Genomic DNA, 14,201 nt, shown 5'->3' with positions numbered 1-14,201 from the left:
TCGTACGTTAAAAAAAAATAAAATTCCTTCTTTACCGAGGGTAAAAAATAGCATTTAATTCTCCAGAGGAATTACATGAAGTCATACAAAGGGATAATAAATAATTTTTTTAAACAAGAAAAATTATTTATTGAAAAACCAAGATTAGGATTATTGTTGCTATTATAATATTATTATTAATTTTATTATTATTATCTTTGAATCAATAAATATAGGATCTCAATATTGCCCCTAAATCTCGATGAAAACTAAGCAGATCCAGGATTAAATGATTAAGTAATCACAGTAATATTACTGTCAATTCACAGCGATATTATTGTGATTTCACGAAGAATCTATAGTAAGACTGCTGTGAAATCACTGTATGATCACGGTATTATTACTGAGAAAGCATGACTGAAGCACTGCAGATCCAGCATAAACTGATAGTGAAATCACTGTAAATACACAGTGAGACTACTGTCAACTTACAGCTATACTACTGTAAATTGACTGTTATGCTATTGTGATTCTACTATGAATCGATGGTGAAATCATCATAAAATTACCATCGGATGATAATTATCACACAGTAAGCAAATGGCACAAAGTTACAGTGATTTCACTGTCATTTCACTATGGGTTCACTATCTTTCCACTATGATTTCACCGAAATTTCACCATGATTTCGGAGTAATCCCGAGTCCGCGAGGGAAGCCGGGTATTTTTTACTTTAACGTTCATTCGTTAGATTAAATAGGGTACGTCAAATTTTTTTCGAATTGTTATAACTATATCTTATTAAATACATTTTTAAAATTCATGAAATTTTAGATTATGAAAGAATAAAGTAGTAGGGGAGGGTGGGGCAGAGCGGCCCCCCTAAGCCAATTATTATTTTTTGTGGCTTTCAACCATAAGATCACTTTACTTTTGTCCTATTTCGAACAAATTTATGGACATTTTGCCAAAATTCTGAAAATTTTTTTTTTTTTTGTGGGGCAGAGCGGCCTCCCTTCAAAAAGTGATAAAAAATATTTTTTTTTTTCGTTTTTTTTTTTTTTAAATTGTTTTCATCATTAAGAATGTATTTCTTTCTCTTGACAACTATTTTTGGTTTTATATTACTCGAAAAAAATTTTTTAAAGCGTAAAAAATCGTTCACTCTCGATTACCTTAATTACTAATTGTTATTTAATAAAAAAAAAAATCAATTCTATAGTTTTACTTTATTTCAAAAATTTATCAACTAAAAAAAAAAATTTAATTTTTATAAATTTTTAGTGACCAAATTTGCCTCTTACATAGAGAAACGGCCGAAAAATATGAAAAAATAATTTTTTCGGAAGTTTCGGCTGGTCTATTTTGCCCCAGGTGTTATGCGTAGGGCTAGAAATGTGGAATTATGATAATTTTTTTTTAATTTGACGATAAAAATATGAAAAAATCACTTTTTCTAAATTTTGGGCTTGTCCATTTTGCCCCAAATGTCATGCGTAGGGGTAAAAATGCGCAAACATATCGGATTTATAGTAATTAGTCGAAAAAAAAAAAAATTTTTTTTTTGGTCAAAATTTCAGGGGGGCCGCTCTGCCCCACCCTCCCCTATAATTTATAAATTATTTGCCCAAATCAATAAACTTATCATAGTTTAATTGATATTGTCTTTGAGCGACTATAGGGCCATTTGTTGGTCGAGTAATGGTACATGACAACTTTTAGTGAGCGACTATGGGTACACTCAAGGAGCTTATTTAAAAAATTAATAATAATTAATTATCAAGATTATTCTTCAAACTTAAATTTTATTCTAATACTCGAAACTTCAAAAAATAACTATAAAAAAAAATCTGGTTTTTCATTTTATTTAATCATTTATATTGAGTGATTTAATCTCACTCCAATGAAAAGTGAGTAGGTATAGGGGCTTTTACCTTAGTAGAAGCTTTTTTTTTTTTTGCAAGTAAATAAAAATATCAGAACTGGTATTTTAGTCGTAGACGTTACCCAGATTTTCTGAGAAGTAAAGTATGAAGTTTTATATAAAATATTTTTTACATAAATTGATGTAATTGCAAGCCTTCTACTGAGATCAAAAGAACATAATATCCTTTCTCTGGGCTAGAAAACGTTTAAATATTTACAAGAATCTACTAATAGTAGTAAGTGGTAAAATGGACGTCAGAGAATTTTATTTTAACTTAATATTTAAATTTTCTGTGAGTAAAAAAATTAGAGTTTTTAAATTTACAAAAAAACAGAAGAGGATGAAGCACTCGAGGTATCTAGGGTAAAGAGTGGCAGCTCAAAAGTTTGATGAATTTTTTTTTTTATGACTTCTGTACTTATTTTATTATTATGATGAATGTACTATTGATTTTTGAATAGAGATGTCCGGGGCAATGTGGGGCCTTTAAAAATTTCACGTAACGGAAAAGTTATACGAGGTATTACAGGATTGTTTTTTTTAATAAAATTAAAAACTGATAGTAGATTAGTTAAATATAAATGAAATGGAAGCATGTACAGGAGTCAAAATCAGTAAAAAAGATTATCATAAAATTTATGAGGTGTATATATTAGGGTGGCTGAAAAAATGTGTTTTTCGCTCTCACCCTTAAATACATTAGTATATGGTAAAAAAAAATTATCACAAAGTTTCAGCTCACAAAGTATAAAAAGTCGCTCAATAATTTAAAAAATCTTACAATTTATAAGAATCCATTTTTTTATTGAATATTTTTCTCTTACTACAACAAATTTTGTTGCATAGAAAAGAAATCTTCACCTTAAAATCCCACCTCGAAAAAAGAATATTATGAGGTCACTCGAGAATTTTGAAATTTGTCAAGTTTTTGATATTTTTGAGTGATCTTTATAAATTAATGTTTGGAAGTGGAATCTTTAGAAAATAATATATTTTTTACTTGCCAACAATATCGGCAACAAGAAAAAAAAAATGTTTTTTTTATATTTTTGAAATTTTCAAAATTCTTAGGTGATTTTTTAAATTTTCGAGCTGAAACTTGATCATTTTTTTTACCTATTTTTAAATATATTTAAAATCTCAGACTACGTTATCTCCTCTCTACTGAATAATAACAGTAACTTTTAATAATTAATAACTATATTAAATACAATGCAAACACACGTTGAATACAATCTTAAGCCCCATAAAGATTAAACTCGTAAGTCTCGGTATTATAATTTAAATTTATCTTTTATCTTACATTTAATCTAAAACAACCGATAGCTCGTTTAACATAAAGGATCACTTTGAAAACAAAATATTTTATACCGTTGACTTAATGTATAAATTTTACTAATAAGTCTTTTATTATTAATACTATTTATAACTTTGAACAATTATGATACTATTTTAGGCATTTGAAATAATTTAATGTCCCAACAATAGAAAGTATTGTAGACTACCCGTATGAAAAAACAATATATGGTTAAAATATATAAAATCATATATGTTTGCAACAAAGAAATATATGATATATTATATTGTATATTATAAAAAATCATATAGAGATTTTGGCCGATTTAATATAAAATTATATACAGTAGTAAATATATGTATTCCATATATGTAACTTATATGTTTTTTATATTAAGCTATGTATACATTTACATTTACTTTATAATATATTGTATTGATATATTTCCTTTTATATTCAAAAAATATATAATTGTTATATGAAATGAAATATATGGTAGCACATAATTTATATTATATATGGCACCATATATTTTCTTTGTTATATTTAAGCATATATTTTATTCGGTGTATGTATATGTATATGGGTATATATATTCGCATCAAATTAACTAATTTTGAAAATTTTAACTGCAATTTAAAGAAAATATTAAAATTTAGATCCAATTTAATTGGAGTTGGTCATACGAATAAGAAACTTTTTTTTTCCATACACAATATAAATATATGTTTTTATATATGATCAGAATATATTTTTCGTATATGATAGAAATATATATTTTTATGTATGATAAAAATATAGTTTTCGTATAAGACAAAAATATACATTTTCATTTATGATAAAAATATATTTTTATCATATATGAAAATACCCATATACATATACATACACCGAATAAAATATATGCTTAAATATAACAAAGAAAATATATGATACCATATATTTCATTTCATACAAAAATTTTATATTTTTTGAATATAAAAGGAAATCTATCAATACAATATATTATAAGGTAAATGTAAATGTATGTATAGCGTGATATAAAAAACATATAAGTTACATATATGGAATACATATATTTACTACTGTATATAATTTTATATTAAATCGGCGAAAATCTCTATATGATTTTTTATAATATACAATATAATATATCATATATTTTTTTGTTGCAAACATATATGATTTTATATATTTTAACCATATATTGTTTTTTCATACGGGTTGTCTTGTCACATGCCTTGTAAGATAAAAATTTTTTACGACGGGGCTCGTCTTGGCAAAATATTGGGCTACCGAGCCTCAGTTCGCCAGTTTCGGCCCAAGAGTTTGCCAATCGTCTACCGAGCCTCGGTTTGCTAGCCCTGGCCCTAAAGCTAGACAATCCTCGTTTTGCCTTTTCTTTTCTTAAGTCTAATTATTTATGAAATTGTACCTAAAGATTCAAATGTCATCAAACCCCGTTGTGTCCGAAGTACTCCGCCTGATTCTCTCCCCTAAAAAAAAAGGTTCCTATTGATTTTTTTTTTTTTTCCAATAATAAAAATTTATTACTGCAGATCTTTAAGTATTGCGTGACTTGGGTCGTAAAGACAAAGTGTTTAGATTGTAGGTGTCTTATTGAAAAGGGCATAATAATCCCTAGACTTCCATATGTTTCTCAGATCACGCAAATTATATAAATCTTTTTTGTTAGAGAAAAATCATTATTTATAAGATACCCTTGTAATATAATAAAGTATATGGTTTACTACTACAAATGTACTTCCATTATAATGATTATTTGAGATAAAATATACATAATAAAAAAAAATCTCAGTATTTATAACTTAAATTAAATCATAGTATGGTAATCAATAATCATATTAAAAATTAATGAAGAATAAATATTACATAACTTATGAGTAAATATACTAATAAATTTTTTTTTATGAAAATTAAAACGGTACATTTTCCAAAATTTTTATCTCAAAGCTTATAAATAATTGGATGTTCCCATTTTTATGAAGATATTTCCAATAGTTGGAAAAAAAAAATTCCTACAATTTATTGGAACCGGCCCATTACTTTTAATTTTCTTTCCCTGTAATTTTATTGAGAAATAAAAATCTCATTTTATTCCTTTCTTTTTTCTATCTCAAAGATTTTCTTAAAATGTAAATCAGGTGCTGGACAATAAAAAGGAAGATGTAAATTTTTCAAAAATTCAAATTTACGCCCAGTGAAGCGAGTGAGGGTATTGCTAGTCATTTTAATAAATTAAATATCGTTGAATTTATTTTTACATTTTACCCGTCGTATCCAAATTCACGCACGTTAGAAATTTTTCGTATTTGTTAAAGAAAAAAGTCTGTGTTAAAAATTTTATGTTAAATATTTAACATTTTTGTGTGTTAACCTTTAAACGATAACCCCGGTCTGACGGACCGCTAATCAAATTTAGAATCAATAAAACTTTTTTTAATATGATCATGTTAAAATATTAATTAATGTGAAGTTTCAGAATAAATACAGATTATAGTATTATTAGATCATGTATTTTTCATGAAGATATAGTTTTATTCATATAATAGATAGTCCCTTTCTCAAAAGTAAAAAAACCGAGTGTACTTCTAATAGCGGTCTGTCAGACCGGCATTACTCGTAGCGTGAAAATTTTTAGGGTTACCGGTTAAAGGTTAATTTCACACTGCTATTGTGTTGTTTGATCAGTTCATTTTGAATACAAGAAAATGTTAATTGAAACAATAGTAACATTCACGCAGTGTTACTGTCCCAACGAGTGTTAACACTTTTAGAATGTACACTGCAATGTATACACGGAGAAATTGTTCTTGTTTGGAATGCTATGGTGTCATGGTAGTACCGGATCATGTTGGCCACCTGTCGGAAACTGGCATAAACTCGAGCAAAGATTGCTATGACCATAGTAAAATATTTAATGGTTACAGTAATTTTTGACATAATCATTGATAATTTTTCTATGGCCATAGTAATTTTTGCATGTGCTTATTTAAACTTCCGACAGGTGGCCGCAAAGAATGTGTTGAATTTACCGCACACTCTAAAACCAAGTGTGTAATCGAAATTAACACACTTGCCGAATAACATTGAATCGCCATAAGCAATCTATAGATTTTAAACACACCATGAAACGTTAATTAAATGACTACAAAAAACTATAGTTTTGTTTATGGTCTTAAACATAGAACACATTTAATAAGTATGTGTTAAAATAATACACTTGTAACACCCTTGGTTTTAGGGTGTGCAGTCACTTGTTAAGCTTATATATACATACATTTTTATAGATATCTAAGTAACATAAATAAAAATGGTGGTTAAATTAATGGTATACTTATAGCTGTATAAATAGTGACTACCCGGGAAAAAATGTTTTTATAAAATTTTATAAAATAATATAAAATTTTATACAATTTTATAAAATTTTGTAATATTTTATAAGATTTTACAGCAAAATTTTATAAAAATTCATACAATTTTATAAAATTTTATAATATTTTATACAATTTTATAAAATCTTCAAAAATTTTATATAATCTTCTAAAATTTTATAAAGTAAGATCTGAGTAAGGAACGTAATAAATAAATGTAATTTTATAAAATTGTATGACATTTTATAAAATTGTATAAAATATAACAAAATTTTATAAAGTTTTATACAATTGTATAAAATTATATAAAATTTTATATAATTTTATAAGACTGTACAGCGAAATTTTATAGAATTTCATATAATTTTATATAATTTTATCAAATTTCATAGAATTTTATAAAATTTTATAAAATTTTATATGGTAAGATCTTAAAAGGGAAGTCATAATTAGATAAAATTTTATATAATTGTACGAAATTTTATAAGATTTTATGAAATTGTATAAACTTTTATACGATTTCATAAAATTATATAAATTTTTATACAATCTTATAAAATTTTATAAAGTAAGATCTTAGTGAGGGAAATAATAATTAAATGGAATTTGATATAATTGTATGAAATTTTATAAAGTTTTATACGATTTCATAAAATTATATAAAATTTTATACAATCTTATACAATTTTATATAATTTTATGAAGTAAGTTCTTAGAAGAGAAGTAATATTTAGATGAAATTTTATAAAATTTTATAAAGTTGTATACGATTTCATAAAATTATATGCGATCTTATAAAATCTTATACAAATTTATACAATTTTATGAAGTAAGATCTCAAAAGGGGAGTAATAATTAGATAAAATTTTATATAATTGTATGAAATTTTATAAAATTATATAATATTTCATAAAACTTTAGAGAACTTGATGCCACTATTGCATCTAGTGTAGGGTAGCATTTTGTAAAATTTGATAAAATGTCACACAATTTTATAACGTTTATTACAAATTATTATAAAAATTGTTAGAAATTCAAAGTAAATAAATAAAATTTTCAATGGCCATAAAAAAAAAAAAATTCCATTTTTGCGGGCAAAATATGGTGATAAACAAATATGAAAATTATATTATAAAAAATATAATTGATTACCTAAATGTATGCAGGGTACCCCTAGAAAAATGTAAAAAAAAAAAAAATTCTGAATATTGAATAAGTTTGATTTTATTAAAATTTTTTGTAAGTTATTTACATTAAGAAAAATTATATTTTACACAATTATTGGATGCAAAGGAAGATAAAAAAGTTTTTAATAGTTTTTATCATAATACAAAAGTCTTTAACATTTTTCGACCGGCACTAGATTCTTGAAAAAGTTTAACGAAAAAAATTCGAAATAATGCTCAATTATATTTACAAAAGTAATTTTGGGATGGTTATAATAGATTTAAAAAAAAAATTTTTTTTTATAAAATTTTTGAAGTACCTCGTTTTGCCTACCCCCGCCACCCCTTTCTCTTACATATTTATAAATATATTACATAATGTGATAATTTTGAATTTAATGTTTTTAAATTTTTATTTTGTCAACTAGCAATTCAAATTAAATCGTCGTTACTCAAGAAAAAGTTCGAAGGTTTCGCCATTAATTCAAAAATAAAAATCAATAAATTTAATTAATTTTAAAATTTTATGTCCATTAAACAGTCGATAGTTGAATTATCCAAATCTTTTTTTTATATATAATTATAAATTAAACTATGAAATATGGCTGATAAGTATTCATGAGTAATCATAAATACAGCCATGAATATTTCTTAGCTACAAGTAACCAATAGACGAGCGGAGCAGACTACGATTCTTCAATAACAAAAGTTAAGCAGCATCGAAGGTGGCCATTAATTGGATGGGTGACCCGTCCCGGAAAAAAAAAATCATTTTATAAAACTTTATAAAATTTTATAAAATTTTACAAAATTTTATAAAATTTTACAAAATTTTATAAAACTTTATACTGAAAATGGCCTGGTAAAATTTTATGAAATTTTACAAAGTTTTATAAAATTTTATAAATTTTTATAAAACTTCATAAAATTTGATAAAACTTTATAAAATTTGATAAAATTTTACCAGGCCATTTTCAGTATAAAATTTTATAAAATTTTATAAAATGTTAGTACTAAAATTTTGTAAAATTTTATAAAATTTTACAAAATTTTATAAAAACATTTTTTCCCGGGTATGCCCTGATTTGCAGTGAATTTCACTAATTAATTTTTAGAGAGTATGTAGCAAATAACATTTGAATGTGTAAAAGTTTTAGAACCGGTGACAGAGAATATTAACATTTTTTTAATAATGTTGTAAAACAACATAAAAATTTGTGTAAAATATTGTTCTAACACACAGTTTTGTGTCAATTTTTTTTAAATTTTTGTTTACTTTGTGCGTTCCAATATTCCTTGATGAGAATTTATATAATAATAAAAATAACCCTAATGCCAATAATAATAATAATAATAAAATGTTGGGCTTAGTAAAGATATCACGCGATTCAATCACTTAAAGCTCTCTGTCTGTTTGTAATACCAAGCAGAAGTGAAGATAATCAATTCTTTAGCAAAAGTAATATGTTCCCTTACCTAGCAAAAGAGTAAAATCGTCAGATAAGAATCTATTATCGATTGATTCCAGACAATATGGTATTTTCATTTCTATCCTCAATATTTTACCATCTTTGCACTAGTACTACATATTAACTTCTAAAAGTTTTCTTATCGCTACATTAACATTTAGTAGGTATAAAAAAAATAAATAATGAAAAAAATTTTTAAGGAGCGTTAATAAAGTTTATTCTCGAAAATTCGTGCGTCAAATATTTAAGTGATAGAATAAAGTTGAATACAATAAGAAAGCTTATATTCGAATTAATTAATGATAAATTACTATTACAGTATATTTAATATAATTATAAAGATTTTTATCAATATTATAATATAATTAAATTAATTAGCCAATGTAATTTTGAATGTTAATTTCTTCTTTCATTTGTGTATAGTATTACTTATAACTTATAATTTACTTTTCGATTTATCGTCATCTTAATCTGCTCGTTTCCTTAAATTACTTAAATTAAATATTGTTATGCATACATACATATCACGCAAGATTTTTTTTTTTATAAATTATCATCATAATCCACTCAGGGACAAACTTTTAGTTGATCACTTTATTCTCACATTGTCAAATAAACATAACTGAGCTGACTAGTTTTAATGATAGAGTAAATTTAACGAAATAATTTAATTCAAACCATTCATAATTTAATTTCAAACTTTATAAATATAATATTCGAAACTTCGGTGTAATATAAATTTAATCAAGACAATAATTATACTTTAAATTTAACTATTAAATTTTTGTTAAAAACGATTCTCAAATTTAAAAAAAATTTGAATAAAAACTTTACATTTTTTATGGAGAAAAACGGTTAGAGAAATATACCCTAATAAAACGAATTTTAATTTTAGCCTATGAAATACAAAGTAATTTTTGTAACACATAATCAAAATGTGCGCAATAGGGCCTATAGTTGGCAGCTAAAAATAGCAGATGATACAGCGGATATTTGGGCTAAAATCGTGATGCTAAAATAATATCATTACTGATATTCAAATATCATCACAAGTACTGTAAAAATCTAGAACTACAGTAAAAAACTGCGCATCAGTTTTCGCGCATGCCTGAACTAACCGTCGGATGTAAACACTGATGGTTATGTTATATTACACTGTAAAAAATCACCGGGGTAAGTCCAAGTGGTGTAGGTGTTAAAATCGGCGGTGTTAAATTTCAACACCGAAAGCGGTGTGAAAATAACGCCCCCGCCGGTGTAAATATTCTGTACCGGTGTTAAAAAAAAATCTCCGGTGTTAAAATAACGCCGCTACCGGTGTAAATATTCTAAACCGGTGTTAAAATAACGCCGCCGCCGGTGTAGATATTCTTTACCGGTGTTAAAATATTTTACTTTGTAAATATTTTTACTTACTCGATCACTGTACTTGTTAATAAATGATATATTTTATTAATTTTCATAAAGAACTGACATTTTTTGTGTTTTATAATCTTTAAAGTTAATACTCCAAGCGGACGCAGTTTATCCTGCTTTTACACCGGTTACCCCGCTTTTACACCGATATTACCCCGCTTTTACACCGATATTACTCCGTTTTTACACCGGTTATTCCGCTTTTACACCGATTTTACTCCGCTTTTACATCGGTTACCCGATTTAACACCGGTGAATTACTCCTCCTACACCGGTGTAATTTTATTTTAACACCGGGCGGAGTTAAAATGAGTCCATTTTTAACACCGCTCTTTTTACAGTGTAGTTTTGTCATTGTCCGAGAGAAAAAGTTTCAATTTTTTTTTTTTCTTCGATTTCTTTGACATTTTTTGGAAATTTTTTATTTTTTTTGTCATTTCATTGCATTTGCTGAGTCACCAACGCAAAAATTTGAGAAAAGTCGAAAAAAAATAATTTTTTCATTTTGAATATGATTACACAATTAAGGGAACAAAACTTGTTCCTTTAATTGTTTAGCAAAACTTTGATCGATGATTTCCAAAAAACGGTTCGGTAGATCAATTTAAAAATTTACAAGGGTCTTGGGGGTACATTAAGCTAAAAAAGTACCTGGCAACATTATTTTTTTCATCGATATTTGCAGAGTAGTGGTTGATTTACTACAAAACCAAAAAAAGTCATTTTTTGTACACACTTCTAATGGATGTTGAAAATAAAAAAAAATTTTTTTTTCAAAAAATGATGAAAGGGTCTTGTAGGGAATTTATTCAAGTTTTTAACGCCGCCCTTTAACTTTCTGGGCGATCATTGGTACCTGAAATATCGAAGATCGAAGCCAATAGGATCATTTTTTGTTTGAAGGCTGATATCTCTGCGACAAATCGTCCTACGAGGTTAAAAAAAAACCAAATTGAACCTGAATAAATTTGCTAAGCGAGCTATGCATTCGTTTAGTTGAAAAAATTTTTCCGCGGTTCGTGGGCTCTCCGAAAAAAAAAAAATTTAGAAAATTTTTGTCTCGCGGTATTTCTCATGTTTGCGCAATAACCGGAGCTTTTAAAAAATTTTGAAAAAATGCACCAAAACTAGAGATTTTAATCTAAAAAATGCTTTTTTTTTTAATTTCGATACGATTATTTTTTACCAAGTTACAGCCTTCCAAAAATCACTAAAAAATTTATAAAATTTTTCTGCTCCTTTAATTTTTTGCATTAGTGTATAAAAAAATTCATCGATTCATATAAAAAAAAAATTGCTTTGTATTTCTTCTTATTTTTCTCCATTTCCAATTTACAGAATAATTTCATTCCTACAATTCTATTAATTACTACCAATAATTTATTTACTAGCCTCCAATTAATTACAATGCAATGATTGTATTTCATTTTATAATTTAAATTGTTTCATTTATTTACTGCAGTCAATATCCGTATATGATTGAAAATCACATATAATTTATAGGCAATAATATCTTCGATAAAAATATTTTTTTTAAATATGAAACTCGTCGTTTGCAAAAAAAAAAAAAAAATTAATAATTATAATTTTAAATAAATGTTTTTTTTAGTCAACTCAGATATATTTTTTTAGTGATTATATTGCAGTTTCAATACTTAAATATATATGATTACCAGAATGTTCCCAAAATTCAGGTCATGCGCTGCTTAATTAAATTTCGATATTTAATTAACTAATAAAATTTTTAAATTAAATTATTCAAACAAAGTAATAATATTTTAAATACAAATACATACAGAACTGATTTTCAAAAATCAATACAAGGTATTAAACGTAAAAATAAAATAATAAAAAAGGCACTTTTAATAAAATTTATAATTATAAAACAATGTTTTAATATAACATCCTCTTTTATTCCGATATAATTTGCTTTTGATGCATTTTTAAATGCAGGCTCATATTTATATATATGTAAGTACGTATATGTAAATAAGTATGTGCGTAATTTAATAACATTCTATAGAATAAGATTGTTTAAAGAAATTCACTTTGCTTGTATATGTGAATCGATTTATATATTTATTCTTATTAGTTTTTTTTTAGATCACAGAATAGTAGCGCCCGAGCACGGCAATTTAATTTCTTCGAGAAACTCTCAAAAACAATATAATGTAATTTTTTTTAAGCCAAAAAAATTAATTTCTCAGTATATCAATATCGAGTCTAGTATCCAATCTTAATAAAAAATTTCCTTCACAGAAGTTTATATTCTGAGAAATAGAATTGATATTCTTGGAGAACATGCATAGATTTTGTTTAATAAAATAAACGAAAGAAAAAAATTCTCTCAATCCGTGTTCAATATACTGTACATATATGTACAGTAATATATTCATATATTACTGTTATAATTTTAACCATCAGCAATCTATTCATATTCATAAATATTAGAGTGGTCGTTAAAAATTAAATTTTCTCAGGCGTGACGTAAAAAGCTTCTTTTTAGTGAAAAAATACCTGGAGAATTTGGTTTTTTGTTTTTGGGTAAAAAGAACACGTGCCGCAGGACGATTAAATTTCATTTTTCGATACAATCGCGATTTTTTTAAAATATCTCATGAAATATGCAGATTAAAGGAAAAAATCGTAGGAACAATTTTGTAGGAAATTCAATTCTTGACAAAAAAGGTCATATTCATTATTTTTATAAAATGTGTATTTATGAAGATATTTTAAAAAAACTTTTTTTAGATCTGAATTGAGCGTTTTAAGGATTACAAATTTTGAAAATAACATTTTTCTGAGTATATAGAAACTACAACAAGCATTAATGATTGATATGTTACGAGTTATGAAGTTGTCTATATTTAAGAAAAAACGTTATTTTAAACATTCGTAATCCTTAAAATGCTCAATTGATAAGATCTAAATAAGTTTTTTTTAAATATCTTCATAAATACACATTTTATAAAAAAAAATGAACATGACCTTTTTTGTCAAGAATTTAATTTCCTACAAAATTGTTTCTATAATTTTTTCCTTTAATCTGCATATTTCATGAGATATTTAAAAAAAACGCGATTGTATCGAAAAATGAACTTTGATCGTCCTGCGGCACGTGTTCTTTTTACTTGAAAAGAAAAAACCAAATTCCCCAGGTATTTTTTCACTAAAAAGAAGCTTTTTATGGGGCGCCTGAGAAAATTTAATTTTTTACGACCACCCTAATATATATGTATATAGGGAAGGGTCTGGTGAAATAGACTCATTAAAAGAGAAATGCATTTTTTTTTGTCATAAGTGTGCTGAATCTTGAAATTTTCACTTACATTTGAAAAAAATGAGCAAAATTTTAAATTATAAAATTTTCCATTCATTTTTGGGCTATACTTAACAAGTCCGATAATTTACGTGCAAATTCAAGTGAGAAATATGATTTGCAATACAATCGAAAATAAAAGCGTTGAAAAAAAAACTTTTTATAAAATAATAATATTCCATTGCACGGAAAAAAATAAACTTCAAAAATTACTATATGAAATTATAACCCGG

The 14,201-nt window shown here is 25.5% G+C and overlaps 1 protein-coding gene across 1 annotated transcript in view; it reads right to left on the bottom strand.

Annotated features, from left to right (window-relative positions):
- Window positions 1-14,201, bottom strand: part of LOC130670878 (uncharacterized) — a 75,139-nt gene that overhangs the window by 35,257 nt on the left and 25,681 nt on the right. The gene's annotated exons all lie outside the window — the stretch shown is intronic.

The sequence above is a fragment of the Microplitis mediator genome, chromosome 7, assembly GCF_029852145.1.
Source record: "Microplitis mediator isolate UGA2020A chromosome 7, iyMicMedi2.1, whole genome shotgun sequence".
NCBI lineage: Eukaryota > Metazoa > Arthropoda > Insecta > Hymenoptera > Braconidae > Microplitis > Microplitis mediator.
Note: the sequence above shows the minus strand (reverse complement) of the source record. Positions and strands in the feature narration are given on the sequence as shown.